This window comes from Haliaeetus albicilla, chromosome 20, assembly GCF_947461875.1.
Source record: "Haliaeetus albicilla chromosome 20, bHalAlb1.1, whole genome shotgun sequence".
In the NCBI taxonomy this organism is placed as follows: Eukaryota; Metazoa; Chordata; class Aves; order Accipitriformes; family Accipitridae; genus Haliaeetus; species Haliaeetus albicilla.
This window is the reverse complement of record NC_091502.1, coordinates 5741210-5765462: the sequence shown is the minus strand read 5'-3', so window position 1 is coordinate 5765462 and position 24253 is coordinate 5741210. Positions and strand designations below refer to the sequence as shown.

The 24253-nt window shown below is 41.2% G+C and overlaps 1 long non-coding RNA gene across 1 annotated transcript in view; it reads left to right on the top strand.

The window, feature by feature from the left end:
* The window catches only part of LOC138690111 (uncharacterized), a 50198-nt gene that overhangs the window by 10880 nt on the left and 15065 nt on the right, over window positions 1-24253 (top strand). Inside the window, exon 2 of the long non-coding RNA XR_011328909.1 lies at window positions 147-274. This is a non-coding gene — a long non-coding RNA (uncharacterized lncRNA). The remainder of the gene's footprint in view (window positions 1-146; window positions 275-24253) is intronic.

The following is a 24253-nucleotide window of genomic DNA, read 5'->3' as shown; positions in this document are numbered from 1 at the left end:
GATCCCAAGAGAACTACTATACGTGCCAATAATCACCCCTGAAATGGCCTGAACAGAAGCTATAATAATCCTCTGTCCTCATTTATGGATGCAGTGACTGATACATTTCTTCTTTCCACCTTTTCCTTTCTAAACCTCTGTGGCAGGGCAATGGTTTATAGCACATGAAACAGGACAGCAGATAGCTAAGTGGCCAGATGAAGAAGTACAAGGCTGACCAACTGCAACATGAGAAGTTTCTGAACTCCTGTGTGGTGGCTATTGTATGAAAAAGGTAAATGTACCTTTGCTTATGTCCTTGCAACTGTAACATTCCTGTAGCAGAAATGCTCCAAGCCATGAACGGTAGGCATTCTAACTTAAGTATTTCTTCCTCTTAGATATTTTTGAGTAATTCTGTAGATATTCATTATCAGCTTGAGACCAGCCTGTTTCTCCATTATTACCTTGTGTGCCAAGCAGGACAAGCTGTGAGCATAGAAGCTGAGAAAGCTCTGAGCTGCAGACGTGGGTTAGATCTGTATCTGTCCTGAATGGTGAATCCAGTGGCAGGACCTTGAAGTTGTTATTGCCGCTGCTTGTCATAGCAGTCTTAAAATTCAGATAGGCACGCTGAAAAGAATACATTTCTTGAGGGTTATTTGTAATGTTTTGTCTGAAGTTTTTTGGTATCAGAGAAGCTTTTGGGGAAATTTGGGATAAAATAGGTTGAGCAGAATTAGCTTCTCTTGATGTAGGCCAAGCCAGTTCTCAGTGACATACTGATGCAATGTTGATCTACAATGGGTGTCAAAAATGGTTAGGCTGTGGTTTTATCTGTCTGCTGAGTACACACAAGACAGTGAGTTCTGGATCCACCATCTGGCAAACATGAGGCATGTGTGCTGGTCTGAAAGGCACCCCAATTATGACTGTAATTAGCTGCTTGAAATGGGTACTTGGAAATGTGACAAGTGTAGTAAGTGAGACAAGAAGATATAGTAAGTGCATTATTAAGTAAAGCAGTGAGTTAGAGAGCACATGGTCATGCCTGATAGTAGGTTGCTGAGAGTGAATAGGAAAATGTATGGTATGATGTAAAGAAGCAAAAAATACATACACAATAGGAGCTCAAATGCACATTTGTTGGACGCAGGCTGCTGGAAGGTTCCACCTCTCTGTCTGCACTTTGATTCCTAACTTGCCATGCTTTCTAAGTATTCTTCTTTAAGTGATGAATCTGGTCTTAAGTTTAGTCTTTGTTTCAGGATGAACTTGGATTGTGGCTAGTGAAAGAGGAAAATTCTGCACTACTCAGTAGCTAGACAAGAGTTGGTAAGAGCCCTACTTATGAGAGAAAGAGATATAACAACCAGTAACTGACCCGGTATATTTTCATTTATACCTGGAATGTGTTTCCTTGATTTTTATTTTTCCGGTGTTTTTGTTTGGTTAGTTTTTTGCTAAGTGCATCCTTCTGGATATGTATATGAAAGAACAGGAACATAATATAAATCATCAGTACTCTTGATATAAATGGTTAAAACGCACTTGCATCCATTTTCAGGAAACAAATGTCCACTAAAGAGAAACCTCCAAGGATGTACCCACTGACTTGTACTATTTATGAAGTATATATTATTTATTTGACCTAAATATTCTTGTATGGCTTCCCATCTTGTAAAAACAAGCGCAAAAGATTGTATGGCTAGTGTATTGACAAGATGCCTGGAACTACTTGTCTAAACCGTAGGAGCTCTCTGCTCTTACATTTTTTTTGCTCTGTAGCTGCTGTGGTGTACTTATGTATTGATTCCACAGACTGGCTTCTTTGGTCTTTTTTTTTTCAGTGCTTTGACATTTCATTGCCTGTGCAGTATGTAAACTATGGTTACCAGAGTTAAGCAATGTTTGGAATATATTTATTTTAAAGCATTTCAGTTCCTCTTTAAATTCGTAGATATATGAGCGGGCTACTTGTAAGTGAATCAATCTGAATTGATTTCAGAATGAATACAATTGTTGAAAACCTGCCAGGTTCAGAAAAAGGAAAGGAAAAGAGAGGAGAGGAAAGGAGAGGAGAGGAGAGGAAGGAAAGGACAGCATACAAAAACAAGCACAGCAGAAAACAGAACTTTATCTGAAATTCATGACTGATTGCCTTGGATGTTGTCAAACTGTTGCAAAAGTGAAATAAATAAAATCACTCACTATGTTAAACCCAAAACACTTTGGCTGCGACTTGGTTTCCCAAATGTGGAATACATTTAATACTAGTTTGAATAGACCTATGGTTTGGCCACCCCATTTCTGTCTGTTCTAAACACCTGTTTTCATTTAGCTGTACAAGACGGACCAAAATTCTATGCTAGCTTTACACTCCAAACGACTCCACTGAAATCAGCGATAGCAGTTGATTTTGAACACAATCCACAGTATCACACTTCATTTCTTCTGGAAAAAAAGTACTATGGAAAAACTACAGTGTAACTAGCCAAACTGATGGGAATTTTATAAGATGACTGTAACACACTTAAAACCCAACTGTGCTCTTGTGACTTCATTCTCTCCTTTCTCTTTGGATGCTAGCTCGCTTTCTCCTGCCCTTGTGTTACTTGAAAGCTGCCACAATTCATGCAGAAGCTCCAGGAAAGATTTGTGATAGGGGAATATTTTAAGGAAATGGAAGCAAAGTAAAGGAAAACAAGTACAATTATGTTTAACAAATTAAGCAGATGGTTCCTTAAATATGCAATATTAGTTGATTGGTACATTTTAGTCCAAAAATCCAGGCTGGTTTTTGACCTTACTTTTTCATTTTCTGTTCTAGTGGATTCAAAAAGAAAAAAAAAACCAGCTGCATGATCCACCTATATATTTGATGACTTGCTGCATGCATTTTTGAAAAGTTGTTTGTAGTATTCAACCTTGTCACTAGTTTTATCATTTTTATATGTACTAATTTTCTCATACATCATTGTACCTGTCAAGCACTTTCAAACAAGCTACTTTGGTCTGCATCTTTGATAGCTGTGTTACAGAATTAGTGATAGATTAAATTCATTTCATAATTTCCTTATTGCATCAAATCCATCAAAGGAGATTTTTAGCAAGTGCTTATTTTAGTGTCTTGTCCACTATCCTTTGTTATTTGGTAGTTAAGATGTGGGCTTGGCTTTTGAGAATTATAAGCTCAAAATCATGTTTTGCTGCATACTTTCTTTGTAATCTAAGTAAGTCCCCATGCGTGGGAACAAAGTTAGTGTTTTGTATTATCCAGCCATCCAGTTTCTCTCTAGGTCTAGTTTAGGGTTAGATAATCCCTGAGAGTAATTTCAATTTACATATCTTAGGAAGGACCAGTCACTCTTTGAAAGTGCTTGCTTCTCTTTCTCCATGGTGGAGGGCGCCCAGGTTACTGTTTTAAACAAAGTGACTTAAAGTCCAATGAGGTGAACCTCAGTCTTTCAGTGTTTCAGCTCCTCCTCTCTAAAGTAGACACAGCAGCATTACCATGCCTCAGGAAGCTGCCACAAGGATGTTAATAATTATGGGATATTAATGAATCATAATAGAAGTTATATGAATATAAAGATTTATCTTATGGAAAAAGGAGAGCTTCTATCTCTGTCCAGTTGAGATTTCCTTGTACTTTTGTGTTTTACCAAAGATATGTTTGTGCTATAATCTGATATTAGAAAGAGTTTTACATACAGAATATGGGAAATATCCATTTTTACATATTGATATAGGAAAGATTTTTACAGGCTTATTTAAAAACCAAAATGTAATGGTATATATTTTACTGAGACTTATAAAGTAGTGACAGGCCCTTAAACTGTGTTATCACACCTTAAAAAGATATTCAGCAATCTGTCTTACAACCATCCCTGTGAAGAGTCCCAGTATGAGGGGCGACAGCAAAGAGGATTTTGAGGCTTGCTAAATATGGTATGTACATTTTGTTTTTGACTGAGGACTTTCAAGGGCATCTGCGTTCTGGAGTGCCATTTCCAGGAGTAGGTGAATGTAGTAAAAGACGGGCAGCTTGGATGGTTCATGACAACCACGTGTCACCTTGCAACAAAGATAGGAAGGTGCATAATCAAAAAACGTGTTAAGCTGGGGGGAGGTACTTCAGAAAACTTTCCTAAGTTATCTGATCTCTCTCTTTTTTTTTTTTTTTGGTAAGAGAATGCATGGAAGATGACTCAATCAAATGTCTCAGTATGAATCATCATAGCCAAGGAAAATAATGCGTGAAGCGGCAAGACCGATGGTAACCTCACAATTCTCTCTAATGGGCTGTGTTGCTGTTCCATATAACTTTCTCTTTGTGTAAGTGGGAATGGATCTGTGGTAAAGCTGGGCTGTCTGAAGGTGGTTCTTTCTCAAAGTGAATAGTACAGGCTGTGTGTAGGGGGTAAATACTGGTGTAGTGTGCTTCATGGGTGACTGCACTCCTGCAAATGGTATGGCATTCCCGGTGCTGTGTCAATTAGCATTATGTCACTCCTTGCTCTTTTTGTCTTATCGCAGCTCAGCAACTGATAAGTTTAGGATTACTCTGCAGCAGTAGCTCATGGAGCAGATATTTAAGGCCAGTATTTCAATATCAGAATCCCATAGGCACAAATAAAAACCAATCTCTCCTTGCAAGATTTACAGCTCTTTTTCTGATCAGCAAGAGCCAGACATTGTTTCCTGGAATGTCAGTATTGCTGCAGCTCAGTAATAGATGTGACAATAATTAAAGAAAGCAGAGGAGACAAAAGCATTCCTCTTGTAAGTTTAGCAAAGCTGCAGGCAAATATGGATTTGATCCTAGTGTTGCATTTTGGATACCTGCACAGAGCAATACTTGTATCTGTGCCAGTAGTTTGTAGAGCGGTTTACTTCTCTTTTGTGTACTCTCTTTTGTATTCGGCACTTACTGGCAATGTCAGAAGCGTTTAGCTACTTTTTCCATGGAACAAGCTGTGTGATTCAGGGAAAACACATTTTATATCACGTGCTTTTTGTTAAGGAGCAATCTGCTCTTTTGTCTTTACACGAGAATGAAAGAAGTTCTGAAAAACTTAAGTTTATGTTAGAGCCATGGTTCACAAGAAAAGTAATCGAAATCTGTGAGACAAGCAGGATGGAATGAAAGAGAAAGAAAGTATTAGAAGGCTGTATGCTTTCACTAATCAAAAGGAAATGGTCTGTACTGCAACACTTCATGAAGGGAGCATCCCATTTCTTTATAACTAGCTACAAAAAATTTTTGAAACAACCAGGACTTTGAGAGAGGGCCCTGACCCACCTAGCTTCTGTTGTTCTGTGGCACTGACCTGGAGCTGTGAAGATGTAAACTGAACTTCAAAAAGTGCCAATAGCTCTGTATGAAAAATGTAAACATGTATCACAACATTGCTGTAAGGGAAAATTCAACCAGTCCTTGGAGTCTCAAGGCACTTTGTTTCATCCCCTCTCTTTATTCTGTTTTGAGCCCGTCCCCTGTGAAGTGCTGCCCTAGAAATCAAACCCAGCAACCAATGAGTATTTTCTATTTTTAAGGTTGTTGGGATTCAGTGCCTTGGGTGGGCATGTACAAGATGGGGAGATTACGCATAGCAGTCATGGTTATTTTCCTGATTATGCAGATTTGTAGGATACATTCTTGAGCTGATAAGGGAGTAAGTAATTGGGATTTACTTGGCTGTGCCAACAGCCAATGTTGAGTGAAACAGTTGGATGGAGACAGGTTCTAGGAAGCTTCTGTGTTTTCTCAATAGCCTTTTTCAACCCCTGTCCAAACAGTCAGGCTGCTTTAGAATTGAGGTAAAAGTTAAGAGAAATGGTTACTTCCTCCATAAATCAAAGACTTCCGGACACAGGGAAGGAGAAATTCCTTCCTGCAAATGGAACGAGGAAGTACAAAAGAAGGAAAATACAAATGGCTTAAGCACCTTTAGATAAAAGGAGAAAGTTACAAATATTCTGCTTGCTTACTTGGCACCTTGGCCATATGATGCACACTTGACTGGGAGAGATGGAGCAGAGGCAGGTGGTTCCCTATTTACTTTATGCTGAGGTAATTACCTGTGTGGGCATATTTAAATATATATCTGTGTAGACATACCATCATGTGTGGCATACAAGCAGCACTCTTCTGCTCACTAGAGAAGGAACGAAAGCCTCCAGACTTCTCACACAGTTCCCTTTCTGCCATATTCTGCACATCCGAAGTGGGCACAGTCCCAGTCCAGCCCTGTGCAGCTGCATGGGCTCCTGCTTGCAGTGAGCAGCTGGATGTGGGTTCAATGCTATGTTCTCTGTAGAGAGATTACTTGATTAAATATTTTGTTCACTTTAACATTACTGTGGTGTTTGTCAGATTGTCTTCTGGCTGGTGTTATTACTGGTTGTCACAGCATGCTTATTACAGCATTGCAGGGAGTTGTCACCACTACAGAGCAAAAGCAAGCCTGTCTGTTGTTACCTACCGAGAGGTCAGTGCTTTACTGATTAGTGCAGGAAAGATGTACTGCTGTGCAAATAAAACCGTTCAGCACTGTCTGTAATGGTAGAAATGGTTAACTGTGCCATGAATAAAAATCTTGAATTCATAAAAGGCTGGAGTAGCAGCCTTTGTTTCCTTTAGGTAAGTGAGTTCAGCTGATTCAGGTGAAAATTGTACTGGGCCATGGTCCTGTTATTATCACTCTGCTGCTAACTTCATTAATACCTCAGTGCTGGCAGGTGTCATTTTGTGCTAGTTACTATACAAAGATGTAGCACAGAGCTTACAAGTGAAGACAGTGGAAGGCATAACAGATAGATGGGGGGAAAAAAAACCCCAAACAGATGAGCCAGCAAACAGGTGGTGTGTGTGAGAAGGGATGAGATGACAGTGCAGCAGGTTTTTATAAACCTGCTCATTAGTTGGTCACACGTAGCTGTGTACTAGATATGCTCAGCTAGACTACATAACAGAGCTCTGTCTTGAGGAATTTAAGGCCATAGTGGCTTGGTGAGGGAGGACTTACATCGCATATGAAGGGCAGAATCTGAGAGAGTTCTGACAGGAGGAAGAATCAAGCTTTCAGGCAGATTTTAGCCCGTGAATTCTTGACATATATTAGGTTATCAGGAGGCAGTGAAGATAATCTCTGGTTTAGGTGACCAGGGAGGTTACCTTCACTCACCATTGGCCTCTTGAATTTTTTGTTACTTGATGACCCAGCTGGCAGCTTTCAGTCTTCTGTTTTAATGTTTAATTAATTCCATAGATATTTCATATGGACATCCATTACACAGCTTGACTCTAAGTCGGAGTTCCTTTTTTCCAGTCCTTTTTTCCTGACAGTTAGTGCTTATGTGGCTTTTCCTAGTAGTGGTGTGTTCTGGAGCAAAGTGCACCTATCTAGCCTTAACTAAACAGCAGCCCACGAGACACAGTGTTACATAGCAAAGGTGAAATGGGAAAAATGAGGAGAACATGGGGATTATGAAGAAAATACATTAGATTGCTTTTCTGATATCCAAGTCTTAAAATGAAGAAATGTTCCTCTTTTGTTCAGCCAACCGAGTGAAAATTCCTGAGGGGTAAGAAGCAAACAATTCCTACCATAAATGAACTGTGAATTATATTTGAAAATAACATTTTTAATTATGCTTGGCATATCTGAACCTCCTGCTGGTGGGAGCCCAATGCAAGAGCCTGTAAACCAGAAACCAACCAGTTCAATGTTCATTGAGTGTTTGTCATCTATTGTTTCACGTTACATTGGTAGTTTGCTTAGCCATTCTCTAACAGTAAAAGAAAGAGGTGAGAATTTTGCTGATTCATACCTTTAAATGTACAGACTAAGGGTGCAGTTCTTTACACATTGGAGAATAACATAAAGAATGTTGTCAGTGATGATACCACTGCCCCACTCAGAGGCAGCAGTAACAAAATGCAGGGGCAAAGTCTGCAGCCCCAAATGTTTGAAACCATGAATCACACATCTAAAACTTGAGAATGGTCTGCATAATACAAGGTGGTTTTTTGTTTGTTTTATTTAATAATAAATTGGGGTTATCTAATATGCCCTTTGTGTCTTTAAGACATTACGTTCTGCAGGAACACACAGCCCACGTTTGTAACCTTTGCTGGGCCTTCCACATAGAGCATTGAAGCTGAAAGTGCTGAAATTATGTCTCTGGAGAAGTCTCTAAAAATCTCTGGTTATTTAAGCATGTAACTATCACTATTTTCCATGGCAGATACACGTCCAAGGATTTTGAGCCCAAATAACCACTATTTTAAAGGTGATGAACTGAGGCTGAGAGATCAAGACCATCCTCCCCTTCCTTTTTCTTGTTGGCTATAGTTATGAATGTAAGCTGTATGATGCAGAGAGGACTGTCTTCATCTATATTGCACTATGTATCATACAATGCCACCGGGTTATAAATAATAAACAATGATATACAAATTCAGACAACTAAGTAGCTGCCTCTGTTGCTTTGAGAATTTGAGATCTTCTCTTTAGCAGGGGAATAAGGCAGATATGTGAAAACTGAAGCTTTCTTTTTGAAAGGAAGCTTTGTACTGTATGTTTGAAAGATATTGTGGTTATTAAGACCCCAAGAGAAATTAAATTGTGCACAGCTCAATTTGAAGAATTGCTTCTTTAGGCATCCAGAGTACCAGTGCCAATTCCAGAGATTTTGTTGGTGTTAGGGGAAGGAAGGCAAACAAACGAAAAACTCCAACTTATATTGTGAGAAACCCAGGAGACAAAAAAAAAAAAAAAATAAAAAAAGAAAACAACCTAAATCTCAGAAATACAGAAGATCCATGAGCTGCTATAGAAACAACCTATTTAAAGTGATCACATTTTATAAATAATCCAGCAAATTCTGGAGTGTGTTGTCTTTCCCCATCTATTGTCCCCATGGGGCTTCGCTTGGTTTAATCTCTGCTGGTGTATGTAGCGAACTTGAGTAAGGCAGTGTGGTGTTTCTGTTGAAATCCGTGTGACCTGCCAGCCAGCAAGGCCCAGGGATAGCATTTTTAAGAAAGCAGGACAGTTTAATTTGTGAAAGGCATGTCCAAATCACTTAAAACATTATGGTGCAAAAATCCAACGCTTTCATCCGAACAGCTAAATAATAAATGCAAAATGCTGGACCTTGAGCTGAATATCATTCAGTGCAGATTTGTTGACCTCTCTCCTGCTGGTTACCAGGATAAATACGGATGTAATGCATGTTTCTGTTTATGTCTCTGTTTTTATTTGGATCTGTTTCACCCCCCCCAGGGAGTTGTCCTCTGACCCAAATATTTTCATAATGCAAGCAAATATCTACAGTAGTTATTTTCTTGCTGAAACAATTTATTTCCTTATTACTGAAAGCATTAAATAGATATATATGGTGCACAGGCTCTGAATATATGGGAACTGTAGCTAGGTAATACTGTAAGCTTTGAAATAAGCTGATTTGAAATACTGAGTAGTTGTAGAAAGCCTTTGGTGTAGAAGTGTAGCAGTAAAATAATTTTGAACTTAGTCTTGAAGTTAATTCACAGTTTGTTCTCGGAGAAGACATTTCACTGAAATTTCTTTTCAGTGTGCTTCTACATTTCCTATTCTACTGTAGCAGCTTTCAAAGAAAAAAAAAAGGGGGGGGACAAGCAGGGTTTGCTTCCCTTTCCCTCCCCAATATCTTTATGCTTTTATTGGGAGTGAGCTGAGGGTCCTGTCTGACATGACAGCTTTTTCTCTTGTATTGAGTCAATGCCCTCAGAGCTGCAATCATACCGCTGTTATCTTCCAGCCTCTGTGAACCCTCCTTGTCCCCACTGCACTGAGAAGCATCTGCATAATTTTTGTCTCCATTACCCCCCATCTTTCTCACCCCTGGCCAACCACTAAATCACAGCCAATGTTTCCTTCCTGCTCCATGGGTGCTTCCCTAGGCTCTCTGCCAACCAGCATCTGCCAGACCCACGTCTGCATACACACTGCCAGGCTGTCCTTCAGACAGGAGGGAAATGGGAAATTATAGAAACAAGCTTCCAGCCATCCACAGGCTGTGCCTACGCAGGGCCTGTCAAATCAACCAGCAAAATACTATGAGCCCAGGCAGGATGAAAGTGGAAAAGAAATTACCTCCTATTAGCTGATGTGCAGTAACTGTGTACATGCTCTTAGTCTGTGGCAGAAGCAAATCACAGAGTTACAAGTCTTTCCTTGCAGACATTCAACAACTTCGGTGCAGGCAGCCATTGCAGGGTAGCTGACACACCGCAACTTGTCACCCACAGTAACTTCTCTGTGTGCCTGAGGCTTCTCATTTTTGGCCGTGTTGCTAAGGTACATTCAAGGTTGCCAACGGCCAGGATAGTAGAGATGTTTGTATCCAAAAACATGTCCTGAAAACACAGTCTCTCAGAGAACTGCAGATAGAAACCCGCCATATAAATTTACTGTTTTCATCCCCCATTAATGTGTTGCATGGGGAGCACATGTGGGGCATCCATCCTGGTACAGGAAACTTGGGATAAGGTAAACAAGTGGGACATTAGCCATTTCAGGGCAGGCTGTGCAAGTTATGTCTGACCTCTAGGAAAGAGTGGGAATGAGGGAGCGATGATGCACCACAGGCTCTGGGGCCATCCCTGCTCCCTTCATAGCTCAGTGCAAGAGGACTGCGGGAGCAGCACCTTCACTGAGAGGAATGGAGAATTTCTGGCAGTAGATTTTGAGTGAGATGAGTGATATGTGACTGGTGTGATACTGGTCTGTCTGGAGTCACTGGTCTGCGCTGACCACAACACACGTGTAACTGAGTAACTTGCTCTGTCTTTTTTACTCTATGCACCATCAGTTTGGCCATGGATTAGTCTTTCCAATGCCAGGCAAAAACTTCCTTAGAAGCAACCAAATGACAAAACCCCAAAAAGTGTGTAGCCCTTTTTGTGTCTAGACCATGGATACACAAAACAATTGCTTGGGCAGTTGGCATGCTTCAGTGCCAAAACAGAAACTTAACAGCAGGAGAACAGGAAAGAGATGTGGGCGGGGGAGAGTGGAGTCTCCTGTTAAGTAGGACCTACTGTTACTAGAGAAGTTTCTCTTCTGTATTGCTGATCTCTTTTCGGGGATTCAAATATCAAAGAATGTCACTCGTGGTTGTTCCCACCTTCAGCCCTCACTGTGTTTCTATCCTTCAGCCAAAGATTTCAGTCCTCCAAGTTCTGCTGAAGGTTAAGAATGAATTGTGCAGTGAGCAAGTGAGCCCTTGCAATGATTTTCTCAGTTTTCCTAATTTTTTGGGTGTGCCCATGTCTTTCAATCTCAAACTCTAGTCTTCATCCCAGTTTCGGGATATTATTCACCTCAGATCCTTTATGAAACTTTCAGTCTCTGTACGAAGCTTGAAGGGAATTGATTTCTTTTTCCAGGTCCATTATATGGTGCTGTGACCTTGGCACTCAGAACAAAACAGCAGCTCACTCTAGTAAAACATCTGAAGGCCTGATCTCTCCCTCTGGTAACAGAGTTTTGAACTTATATTAGAGATCCCAAAGAGCCCTAGTAAACCTGTTTTCAAGTCCTGCCAGAAGCATTAACTTGCTGCTCCATTTCTGAACCCAGCAGAGCAGACTGGTGCCTGCAGGCAATGTACCTGTGATATTTTAGTTCAGAGTAGGAGTGTGTGTTAGGAGCAATTGTCCCCTTGGCATGCTTTGATTCACATCAAAAAGTGATCTTGGAGCACACAGACTGGATTCCCTTTGAACGTAACTAAACCAAAAGATGCCCTCCAGGAGCTCCCCTGTGCACTGCTACTGCTAATGGGCTGCTTATGGTGTGGTAAGTAGGTGGTACGTAGGTGTTTGACTCTGCAAATCCATTCCTTTTGCTCATTATTATTATGCCACATGCAGGTATCACTTTATCACCTGCACAGCCAGTAACAAACCTTGCTAGATGTTTGGAATATAATTTTTTTTCAAGTGACAGCTGCGAAACCAAAGGTTTAGGGAAATACCTTAACTGACAAAGTCTTAACTGAGAAGTCTTATCCATGATTTTTAGTGCAAGTATACCATTCACTGTCACCTTAGGAGAGGAAGAAAGAAAAATAGCACTACTTTTTTTGGTAGGAGCTTTGTCATTAGTACTGCTAAGTACTACAGTTTTTTCAGGCTTAACTCTGCACTGAGAGGAAGATTAATCAGAATCTTATTGGTGCTCTTCAGAGGCATAATTAATAGATTCAGACCTTGTGATAAATGAATCTTTAGCATCAGGGATGGGGAAAAACCTGTGGAAAAAATCAAGGAAGTAAAGGATGTTCCTTAAAGTATAGACTGGATAACTGTCTACCTGAAGATATCCTGAAATCAGCCTACTGTTGTATAGACTCTGTAAAGTTTACAGATTCACCTTGAAGCTGTATTATTCAGTCTTGCTAATTTTAGTTAGGTTCCTAGCTCATACCTAACTTGCCAGTGAGCTAATTTGTTCTTTTCCCAGTGTCCCAATTAATTTTGCAGTCACCTGGACACTCTGCAGTTATTTCCAAAAGCTGGCAATAAAGTTTGTTGCATTTCATCTTTCATCTTCTTATTTGTCTATATTAATATTATTTTGACATTTTCTTGTCATGTAACTTACTTTTCTTTGATGTGCTTTGACATAATTTTATGTTTTCCTGAAAGTATCAGGTGCTCCCCATGGATTCCAATTAATGTTGTTTTAAGGTTGAGTTTATGACATGACAAAGCTGTTGTCACAATGCTGTCATCTTCAAGGGAAGGTAAATGAAGGTGGCTTCAGCTAAGAAAATGATCTACAGCTGCCATAGTCACCACTTAAAAGTCAGTCTTTGCTCAGTATGTACCACTGACACTAGCTATTTCTGGTCCTATGCTTAAGAAATGAGCATTATTTTGTGGTTACTGACAGCAAAATTGAAGATTTTTCAAGTGGCAGTGTTATGTACACAGCTGTTTTTTAAGCAGGTGATCACCGTACTCAAAGACAAGTTGAAATCAGCTTGGTGTTACATGTAGACACTGTAATGTTTCCAGGTCTGCCTTGAAGCCATTTTGCTGCAGTGCAGCTATTACTGGTTTAGAGTCTTAGTTCACACTGAAGCTCATCTGATGCTGTTTTATAAATGTGTTCAGTTACCTTTTGCGACAGTTAAGCTAGCAAAGCTCTTACACGGGGGCTCTGTTGGAAGCCCAGGAAACCTATCAGACAATTCACAAGTTTAAAGCTATTCACTCCTAAGTGCCTTTGTGGAGTGAAGCCTCAAATCACTTTGATAACATCTATCATTTATTATAAACGTAATCTGTCTTAAACTACTACTGACTTATATACGTAGAAAATCTCCCTTTAAAAGTAATTTTAAGAGCAAAGGACTCTTTTTCAGTCACAGTGATACCTCAAAGATCTCCCACTGCAATAAGTTTGGGAGAATAATTTCTTCTTTGCCAGGAATCACTGGATAAAATTGTCCAGCTTATACACGCAGTGGTTACACAAGAGGTGATACAGGCTAGATGATGCCAGAAGTCCCTTCAGGCTCTAAAATCTATTAACCTACCAGATAATTTACAAATGGAACAATTTATGGAGCGAGAATCTGTCTATTGTGCGTGAGGAAGGAAACGCTAAATTCTGCATCATTCATTCTGATAAAGCCCCTGTTTACACAGTGTCTGCATGCTTATTACAAGGGAGCAAGAACAGATTAGTGAAGACTGTTGAATGCTAATGTAGTATTATTCAGCCTATCTGTGAGCAAAAGTCTTCTTTAAATTTCATGTTGCTTTTTAATAAATTCCTTCTGCGCCAAGTGCAGCAATGTGGAATATTCAAAAACAAAGGCAATGATAATGAAATACCATGGGTTAGGCAGGATGGGGACATTGACGAACGGGAGTAATGTGCAACAGTGGTAAAGATTTAGGTAATTGCAGTAGCCTACAGCACTGCAGATCGGATTCTTCATAGCAAGCCATTCTCACAGCTGTTTTCAAGGATCCGCTTACAGCAACAGACTTTTAAATTTTTAGAAAAGGAGGGCAAGAGACATAATGAATAAGCATGAGTTCATCCCATTAGTTTTAATGAAATCTGGTAAAGCTGGAGTCCTTGAATATTTACAGCTAAGCTACCGCCAGGGCACTGCGGGCACTAATAGGCCCTATTGGCCCTGCCTGACATCCCCTGGGGCGTCCTCCTCCCCTGCCCAGGACCCCAATCCAGCCCCTGGGGCTGTCAGTCCCTGCCCCAGCGATGCAGCAGCAGTGCTGGTCCCCAGCTGCCCGCAGCCCTGCCTGGCTGTCCCGGGGCAGCGTCTGACCCTGGGTACCTGCTCTGGACCTGCCCCTGACCTGCAGGTTGACCTCCCAGCTTGACCCTGGACCTGCCCCATCACGACAAACTTGCCTGATGACCTGGGCGCTGGGTTGACCCCAGCTGCCATCCCCAGGTCTGCACCCAAATGGACTATTTCCACCAGCACAGAACCAGGTGATTAAAAGGAAAAATGATCTCAGTGATTTCATCTGCTCAGTCTTGTGTTACCTGAGCAACCGGTCCATTTCCCAAGATCTGCTTCCAGGTCTGCTCTGAAAGCAGGTCTGTGAGAGGCAAAATTTGGCATCCACAGTGAGTTGGGGGAGGCAGGTAGCTTCAGAGAGGGCTTCGCCCCATCTAAGACCTGAATCTGTCTTTGCACGCCTCTTTCCTTCTCCAGGGACTGGAGGTTCCCAGTCTCCTCCTTGAAGTGCTGACAGTCAGATCTGGTGAATACAGCTCCAGTATCAGTTTCCAGGTAGTTCTAGCAGTAGTTTCCATGCACTGATTTGCTGTAATTAGCAAAAGCCTCACTGACATTTTCTGCCTAGAGATTTGGTCACCTTCCTAAAAAAGGGCAGTTTCTAAATTCTGTCCAAATGAACAGCATTAAATACTTCCCTAAGCATTGGTTTTCGTGGTAAAAAATTGCTGCAGTGAGTGCAGAGATAACTTTTGTTTGCCCAAGGAGGGAGAAGGATCCAGACAAATGTGAAATGGGAGGGAACCTGAGAAACAGTCTCTTTATTTGTATTCTTTATGCTGTGAAATGTGCTTGCTGCATGATCTGGAGTCTAATTATGCCAAATTTGGAGGTAAAGTAGGTGCCAGTGTAAACTATATATGAATAAAAGAAATTTACAAGGATGGGGTTACAGAAAGGGAACTATAAGAAGCTATCTGTACATCATCCTGTAGGAATTTAATTTAATCTCCTTTACCGCTGTTGACTGATTGCTCCTCCTGCCACAATCTTTCCCTTCTGCTCATCAGCACAGCAATCACTGGCAATCATTTACCTGGAGCCTTGCACTTAGATTACCTCCAAAATTGTCTCACTAGAGCGCTGATCCAAACCCCATTCAGGTCAACTGGAGTTTTGCCACTAACTTTGTGGAGGTTCGGATCAGGCCCAGGTAGCTCCCTGCCAGCATGTACTACGGGCTCGCCGCTGTGCTGCCCTTGCAGCAATGCTCCTGGTGCAATGCTCCAGGTATAGGCCAGGACCGTGGCTTTATTCCCACCCAGAGCCTTACACACAGGGAAATATGGTGAGAAACGAGGTTCCTAGGAGGTGTTGCAAAGCTTGCCTAGATTTGGACAGCCCATAAGCAGGTGGTCAGCTCCTGATCTGAAGGATTCCGTTAAAAAGAGAAGGAAGGGTTCTGGTGCAAAGGCAAGGACAGACAAAGCCTCAGTTTTTCCATGGTGGAAAGTGATGAGAATAGGATAAAGGAGGATGGAAGGAGGAGGAAGATGAGCAATATGAAAAAGACAGTTTGATCTTTTCAAAATTATCTTGTGCCATCATTTTAATTATGTAGAGAAAAAATCTTGTGACTTTAGCTCTTTAAATGCTGGACTCCTAATTTTTGTCTCTCTCCTTGCGTTCTTGCAGTTGCCCCTGGACTGTCACTGTATCTTCATCAGAGTAGGTGGCAAGCAGCTTCGGGTGGCACCTGAGACATTGTGGGAAGTGGCTGATTGTGGACTCGCCAAATGCTGGAGTCTGTCAATGTGAATACCAAACCACAGCTCAGGGGTCTCTGGACTTGGGCCTTTATTGCACTCTAGAGAGCTTTCCAGAGTATTTTTTCTTTAGTGAAATGAATATCTTCCACTTTGACTTCCTTGGGTTGTGCTCAAAAGATTTTGGCATCATCCAAACTGAAACTGGAAGGTAGACAGTTCCTGCTTAGCACTCAGCCTAGAAATAAAAACATGTGGGGAAGTCTGACATAAGGATTCAAATGGCTTTCATTTGCTAATGAATTCACCCAGTGGCTATGATGCTAAGCTGCTTCCCCTCCTTGTCTAATGCTATTGTAAATTAAATGATGCAGCCCCGATTTTGCTGTCAGATATTGCTACCGCAAGCTTTTGGAGACTGGTGGGTCTCTGGTGACTTCAGAAGTCTGCCAGTGCTGGATGCAGCTGGTCACTGGAGCAATGAGCAGGGCTAAAAGCCTGTCCTGTAAAGTGAATGTGAATCAGTATTCCTCACCAAAGGAGCCTTTCTCCCTGGTGACAGGAAGGCTTGGGCTACGTTTGGGAGGTTGGCAGAGGGGTGGAAGCTAACCACAAGGAGCCCAAATGAAGCAAATGTAACTAGAGGTCAGATACATGGAAGAGCTTGGTGTAGCCATGGTACTGAGGAAGGTGACTCCACAGTGGTGGGGCCGTTCCCCTGCCACGTGGACCCAACTGCCACTTACCCCTTGTCCTTGCGGTGATGTTAGTGTTTCTTTGCCTGTAACAGGACAGTGATATAAATTATTAGAGATACTGAGCACTGAAATTGCTCTCAATTTCTTTATTAGGAACAGTCACTTCTGAAAAGCTGCCTACCTCTGAAATGACTGCTGAGGGAAGAAATGTGATTGACATGAGAGCTGGAAGATTTGTGTGTACTGCTCTCGCTTATACCAGCAGGTACTGGGAGAGACAGAGAGAGGAGTTGGACCCTTGGGAACTGTTTGGACAACATGAAAAGGGAGCCCCAGGAGTGGCTCTTTTTTCCCCCTCTCTGTGACAGTCCTGGGGGAGGTGGTCTTGCCTTACACAAGTTTGTACAGCATTTGTGTGGTTTTTTGGTACTGTGATTCTTTTACTGGGAAGGTAATTATCCTCTGTCCCAGAGAAAGCTATTGAGGACATACCTGCTAGGAGAACAAGCTATCGCTACAGGAACCCAGCCGTCCCTGTGGGCTGGTGCCAGCATAGTAACAAAGCTGTGTGTTTAAATTATACAGAGGTGGTTAATGAGTTTTCACCTTGTCAGGAGAGCAGTCCAAGGTTAAAGAATGATGTGTCCCAGAAACGAGAGTGAGAAAAGCTGAGTTTTGAAAATACACAACCTGCAGGGTGAGCCGGTATTTTAAAACAAACTGTGTTAGGATTTTCCTTTTTATGGAAGCAAAGCACGGTATTACAAAAAGCAGGAGAGGTGCACTCTGATTCTGAGTGCCGTGTGGCAGCTAGGATATATTTAACATGTTATTATGTTATCAGTGGAAGTGTTTAATGAGATTTAGTAGATGTTCCCAAAGCTGTCATGTCATGTTTATATATTCAGATAGGGGCTGTATGAAGCGGACTGTGATTTATTTGGCTGGCAAGCCAGGGCAAAGGGGGATTTCAGTGTTTCATGCTACATCTCATCAAGCAAATCTGTTCTCATTTTTGCTGAGATTATAAATGTTGCAAATGAAAGGAACAGAGCAGATGCAGTTTCTCTAGATTTTGAGAGGCATTTGTATTATCTGCCCCTTGACATTTTGATTGCCAAGGTAGCCCTACACATTATCAAGAATATATGTGTTCAATAGATTAGTATCCAGTTAATTGGTGGAGGCTGAAAAGAATCATATTTACCCAAAAACAAAGGGAGGGGGAAGGATTTGTAACTATTTATGAGAAAAAGCTTTTGGCTTTGAATATAAGGAGGTCCCACCCCTGCTGTACCACGTCCTCTAAGCCATGCTTCCTGCATCACCCATTCTTTGCACACTTGGATCTGAAGCTCCATCCTCTCGTCTCACCCCACGCCCACAGACCAAAACCCCAAATCAATGTCCCCACCATCCTCATTGCCCTCTTTCCCTATTCCTGACAGTCTCAGGTTGGTACTCCCTGTCTCCAAAGCCCCGACTGCTTTTGACTCACTTTTCTAGTCCCTGAAATGCAGAGCCTGTGGTGGGCGGTGGGCTGGGAGCGTCTGCCTCACGCTGGCACAAACTTCTGTTGTCTGTTAATTGGCACTCGCTGCCTGTGTAAAAGCTTTTACTCCCACCCCATTCACGCTCCTGCTCACTTTATTTCCATATATATCACACTCTGGCCCATTTTGGTTTTGTGACAGCCATATTTAAGGCCAGATTCTCCAGCACACATCTCTGGATTGCTCATTGAAAGCAAGACATGAGTAGCATATAAGATGTATTTTTAGAGCAATATTCCTAGAAACACCTTAAATTGTCTTGAATTTGCATAAGTCTAGAAGCTTGTCATAGGAAATCATCACCAGATTAAAGTGTGTCTCATGAGAGTCTTCAAGGCTCTGTACAAGACTCAGTACTACTCAATATTTTTAGTACTGAACCTGAAGCCAGAATAAAACTTGCAACTCACACAAAGACTGTAGAAAGGCCCATAAAGAAAAGGGGGCAGACCTATGGAGCAGTCTGCAGTGCCGGATAAGTTAGCCTTGTTGCACAAAGTTGTATTTAAGTGTAATCAAACAGATGCTATATGTCAGGAAAACAGTGATGCTGAGAAAAGCTTAAGAATCCCAGTGAGCACGTGGTTGAATATGAAATCCTAGTTTGGTGCTACAGCAAAAATGGCCATGAGATGTATAAATAAAAGACTGTTGAATTGAAAGGGAATTGAACTCTATACTTAGCATTAGTAGGGTTGGTACTTGAGGGCTGCACCCAGTTTATACATTCATGTCTTTTAAAAGAAAAAAAAGAAGAACAAAAAAAATTGCAGAGCTTGCAAAAAGGTCACATACTTTTTCTGAAGAAAGTGCTTTGCAGTGAGAAATATAAAGGGCATCTTTAATCCTGGATGGTTACCTGATGTTGTTCTGTATCACTTTACTTGTGTAAGTTTATGCTGTGCCTGGTCCAGGAGGTCCCAGAGCCACAACTTGCAAGTGGCTGGGAGCATAATCAGGGCAGGAGCTGATGGATGCTTGCCCTGTTGTCGTGCTCTCCCCTGGGCACCTGCAGTTGGCCCACATGGAGAGTAGAGACAGGATGCGGGACTGGATGGACCATTGCCCTGTCCATGTGTGGCTGTTCTTCTGTCCCCAACAGTTTGTCCAGATCCTAGTATTTCCTTTAAACAAAACGAAGCTTTTGGGCTGATTGCAGGGGTAATCATGGAAAAAACAGAGCTTGTGATAAACAAAGGAATGCATACTGGAGCATCTAACTGTTCCTTTTGTCCTAAAATCTTTTCTGCTTGCAGTGATAGTCTCGAGGTTAATTTTTAAAAAATAATATCAAGTACATGTATAAAGGCCTGAGTTTAGCTGCATGGTCAAGGCACAGCTTGTTTTAACTCCTTAAAGATCTCTTCTCCTCCTAAGATATGACAATGTCACCTTCAAATGACACACAAGATTACATGCCTACACCACCTCCTGCTTTTTAACTAGGACTGTGGACCTGGCAAAGCACTGGTCTCTACAGCACCCTGAAAAGCTACTCATCTACTCAGCTTACTATTACGGAGATGTCTTGCTATATCCCTTCAGTGTGTTTCCACCATCACCTTCAGGGAAGCCTGGCGATGCCTCTCTGCAGCTGTAGAAAGAGGGCAGGATTTGTAATAGGTTGCTGTTCACTGCATCTGTGCAGCTCCCTGCTGCCTAGGGTGCATCCCAGTATGAGGCATCCAAGTGACTGCAGCTACAGAGGTCCAGATTCCACCAGGAGGACCAGGATGCTGAAAGTCAGGCATTGCAGTGACACATAATGGCAATTTATTGTTAGTATCCTTTTTCTAGGATCTAAGTATTAGCCATTTTGTGCTGTCATTCCTCCTCTGTATAATACTCTGTGAAATAATGGGGGTAGCATGAGATTAAATATGTTAAAATTGTTAAAATATGTTAATTTGTGAACCATTTGGGTAATCTCATTTGGTGATGGAGACCTTGCCAGTGCCTTGGGCAAACAGCTCCCCAGATTTGCATGATGCCTACAGCTGTGAGTCAGTCTGGAGAGATCAATCAAGTAAAGAATCAGAGCCTTTGTGGCAAATGGTGATGGAAAAAATCCTCCTAGGATCACACTGACAGCTTTGCCTTTCCCTTCGGAAAATCTTATAGATTTCTTGAGTCCAGTAGAGTCACAAAGACAGAAAGGTTCTTTGAAGCGCTTGGTAGTGATAAAGCATAGATGTAACACTTCTGATGGAAGGGTGGATAGTCCTGGTGTCTCCTCCCTGCAATCATAATTAGTGTACCTTAGTCACTGTCACCAAAGATTCATGGTCAGACACGCGGGAGAAATTGTGTGTGTCACTACTACTTCCTTTAATTTTACCAGATGCACATTAACTGGCAGCGTCTAGACACTTGTGTCCTACAAGACAGCATTTAAATCCAAATTGGAGAGAAAGAACATAGTTGCTAAAACACAGCCCTTCCTTTCTTGATTCATCTCTGCATTCAGTTTCTGCATTTTAGAGTACATTGAGTTTTCTAATTGTTGTTATTTTACAACATCTTCTTTAATGCATAGCGTTTTATGAAGGTGCCTTATGAATTAATTATCGGTGACTGCAGAGCTGTTGCAACCATTAGTTTTGACAGTAGTGTAACCATTTAGTAAAGGCAATCACCTACTGCTTTTATAATCAATTTTTACTGTTCAGATCCCATTTGTACTAGTTTATTTCATTACTGTGCACCTTTTCCAGCTGGGCTTATGCAACTTGCCAAGTTATGCTCATAGATATAATAACGAATGTTCACTTTAGTGTCTGAAAGGCAAGTGAGAGGCATGGTTTCTCCTTAGTTTCCGTTAATATCGTAAGCGCTTGCACTGCACAATACCATGGCATATATTTGAGAGAGACGCTAGATTTGCCAGGTAGTATTTTTTTCTAATGGGGAGGTTCAGAAAGCTTTTTCCTATGTCTTCAGAGAATAAACTGGAGAAAAACATGTGACACAACTGCATGATTTGCCAAGTGTCCATAGGTGGAGAATCGCAACTGAAACATCAGAGAGATTTCTGGAGCCCACTGGCACCTCACTACAATTTTTGGCTGGAGGCATGAGAGTGCAGCTTAGATTACCACACATCAGAAAGCTGCTGGTTCTTGACAGTATATTCTGCAATCAGTAAAACTTTTCCCATCTTTTAAACATTCCATTGAAATGCAGCAAACACCAGGAAATCTCTTCTTACATTTTGTGTATCTTTGTCATGTTCCTTCTGTCTTGCAGATGTTAGGATGTAATTGCCACAAAGAAAATGGCTTTCTGTGTTGTTTATTTAGGAGATGAGAAGCAACCAAAGGTGTACTAAACCTCTAAACACAATGGGGCTAACAATAAGACAAATATTCACAGCTGAACATTTTTATTTGAGCCTTATGTTGTGTGCACATTAGCAGGACTGAAACTGGGTGTTGAGTTTATATTTTGCAGTATTTCATGCTGGCTTGGAATAATAATCTTAGAGTTTTGTGTTTGGCTTGCAGATGGCTCCCCAGCAAAAGGTTTACATGTATGGGCAGCAGTTCGATTTCCATATCACTGGAGTCAAAAGCAATTCATCACTTGGCATTTATTTCAAAAGAAAAAACCTGGAATCTCTCTGGTAAATAAATAGTCACAGGACTTGAGCTTGACTGGTAGGTGCAACTCAAATAACATATCTAACACACCAAATTCCATGCTTATTTACAGGTGAAGCACGCTGTTTAATCATCTGTTATTTCTAAAGGGTATGCTTTCTATGGCATTCAGCATAATTTAAACAGGCGAGGGGAGATTTGGAAGTGGTTTGCTTTCAAACTTGTGGGAAGATTTCTACTTTACTTTCTTTACTTACGGTGAAGTTTGAATTTATGGAGAAGGCGTGAGTTAAAAATATGGTTTATGCTTATTGATTTGTAATAGTCATGCTCAGAATGCATCCAGGCCTTTCAGTGTTCCTGTTTCAAATTGTTTGCATTAGGCATTGAAAACTAAGGCTTAAGGCTGAGTTGGGCTGGAAAACAAGAACTCCATCTCATGAAGAACTGTTGCAGTTCCAAAATGTGGTTTCATTTTGTGTCAAAATGAAACTGCAAACTTTTCAAAATCTGTTCACTAAGAACAATGAGATGTGTAATGACAAGAGGGCTCTGTTGGGATGCAATGTATATAGGTGTCACTGCTTCCCTGATTCAGGCACAAGCAGGGCTGGAACCTGGGCTTTGCATCGGCCACCGTTGATTACTGGTTATTCTTGGCCGCTGTTGAGTTCTCTCTGACATGGCATCTATAGGCCATTTCAGTTTTAACACTCATGATGAACCAGCAGCATTCAGAGCTTGCAGGTCAGATGAGGTCTTTCTCTCTCTGGCTTTTATTAAAACATCCAGCCTTACTTGGACTTCTTGCAGGTTTCTTGAAATAAATACATTTCTGCAAAATCCCTCAGTCTTGCCAAACTGGAGTTTTCTCCATCAGCTCTTGATTTTGTTCCACGAATATCTGACAGCTTGGATAAACCAGTTGTAAAATCTTCCAGCAAGTAACTTCACATTTTCTCCCCTGGCTTAAGAGAGGGTGTAAGAGAAATTGTGAAGTTACCTGTGGAAGATTACTTGCTGGATGTCTTCCTTCCTATATGTGTGGAGGAGCTCCAGATGAATAGCGGCAAAGTTCCCTCACTGCTTGCATTCAGATTCTGCAATAAAATCTTCCCCGCTGTGACATTTTAAAAATGTCAGTGCTGGTTATACAGAAGGTGGGCTGTGAACAGTCCTAGCACTGGTTTGTTTCTCTCTGCTCTTTCCTTCTCTGCCAGCTATACCTGCCTCTTGTGCCCCATATGCACATCACAGGGCAGGGCTTGTACCATTTTTGACAGGCTAGCCCTAGGACTTCTGCATGCTAATAATGACTCTCACACTAAAATGAAATGTATTTGGGAGTCTCAGCTTAGTCACACTGCCAAGCCTGATTTACATTGCAAAAAAAAATCATTATCCCAAAATATCTTATTGTGTGGCAGGGCTGAAATCTAGATAGACACAGCCTCCTAGATCCAGACAGTAGGTTTAGGATCAGGAAGGAGTTTATCTCCAGGTCAAGCTAGCAAGCACTTTCTTTTTTGTTGTTGTTGTTTTTTTTTGTTTATGGTCTTTTTTAGGGTCATCTCAGCTCTGTTACATAATAGACTCTCTGTTTCTGCAGAAACCAAAGAAAAATTATACTCTTAATTTCTTCTGGTTTTTGGGTGGTTTATATTTTTGCTTTTTTTGTGCATGCACATTGTCATTTTTGAGGCTTTTAGTCTCTTATATGAAAGACCTTAAGTTTGTTGGAGCATGTTACAGCCTTTTTTTTTTTTTTTTTATGGCTTGTATTTGTCAGGTGCACCAGAGTGGATGTTATTTATACTTTGTTGTTATCTCCCGGGAGTCTCTTTCTCAGATTCAAGCAAAAAAATCAATCATTTCATCTGGTCTTTGGCATCTTGCAATAGCAACAGGCAAATTGTATTTTAGTACATTTGGAAGAGATATTAGAACAGCTCTAAATGTTTTGGGGCAACAGCAAGGACAAGTGATGGAGACTGAAGAGGGAGTAATAAACAGGACCCTCCATCATTCTGGAGAGGGTTTGGTGTAATTCATCTAATATGAAAAAAGAAATCATGAAGATATCATTATCTCTTTACGTATTTCAAATTAACCCAGTGAAAACTTTGCCAAAATATAGAGATTTGAAACCTGACTTACTGCCTCACTGGATACCGTGCTGAAAAACTGTGAAAAAGGATGACGGATTTTCCTCTCTCCCATGTGCTGTAAGAAACATGGGAAAACATGAGGAAAGTCAGCTAGATAAAAAAACCCAAACCACTGAATTTCCTGTGGTGATATTTATAACCAGCTATGTATAAATGCAACAGAGAGACAAAGGAGACCTGGAGACATGTGAGTAAGACAGGGGAAAGACA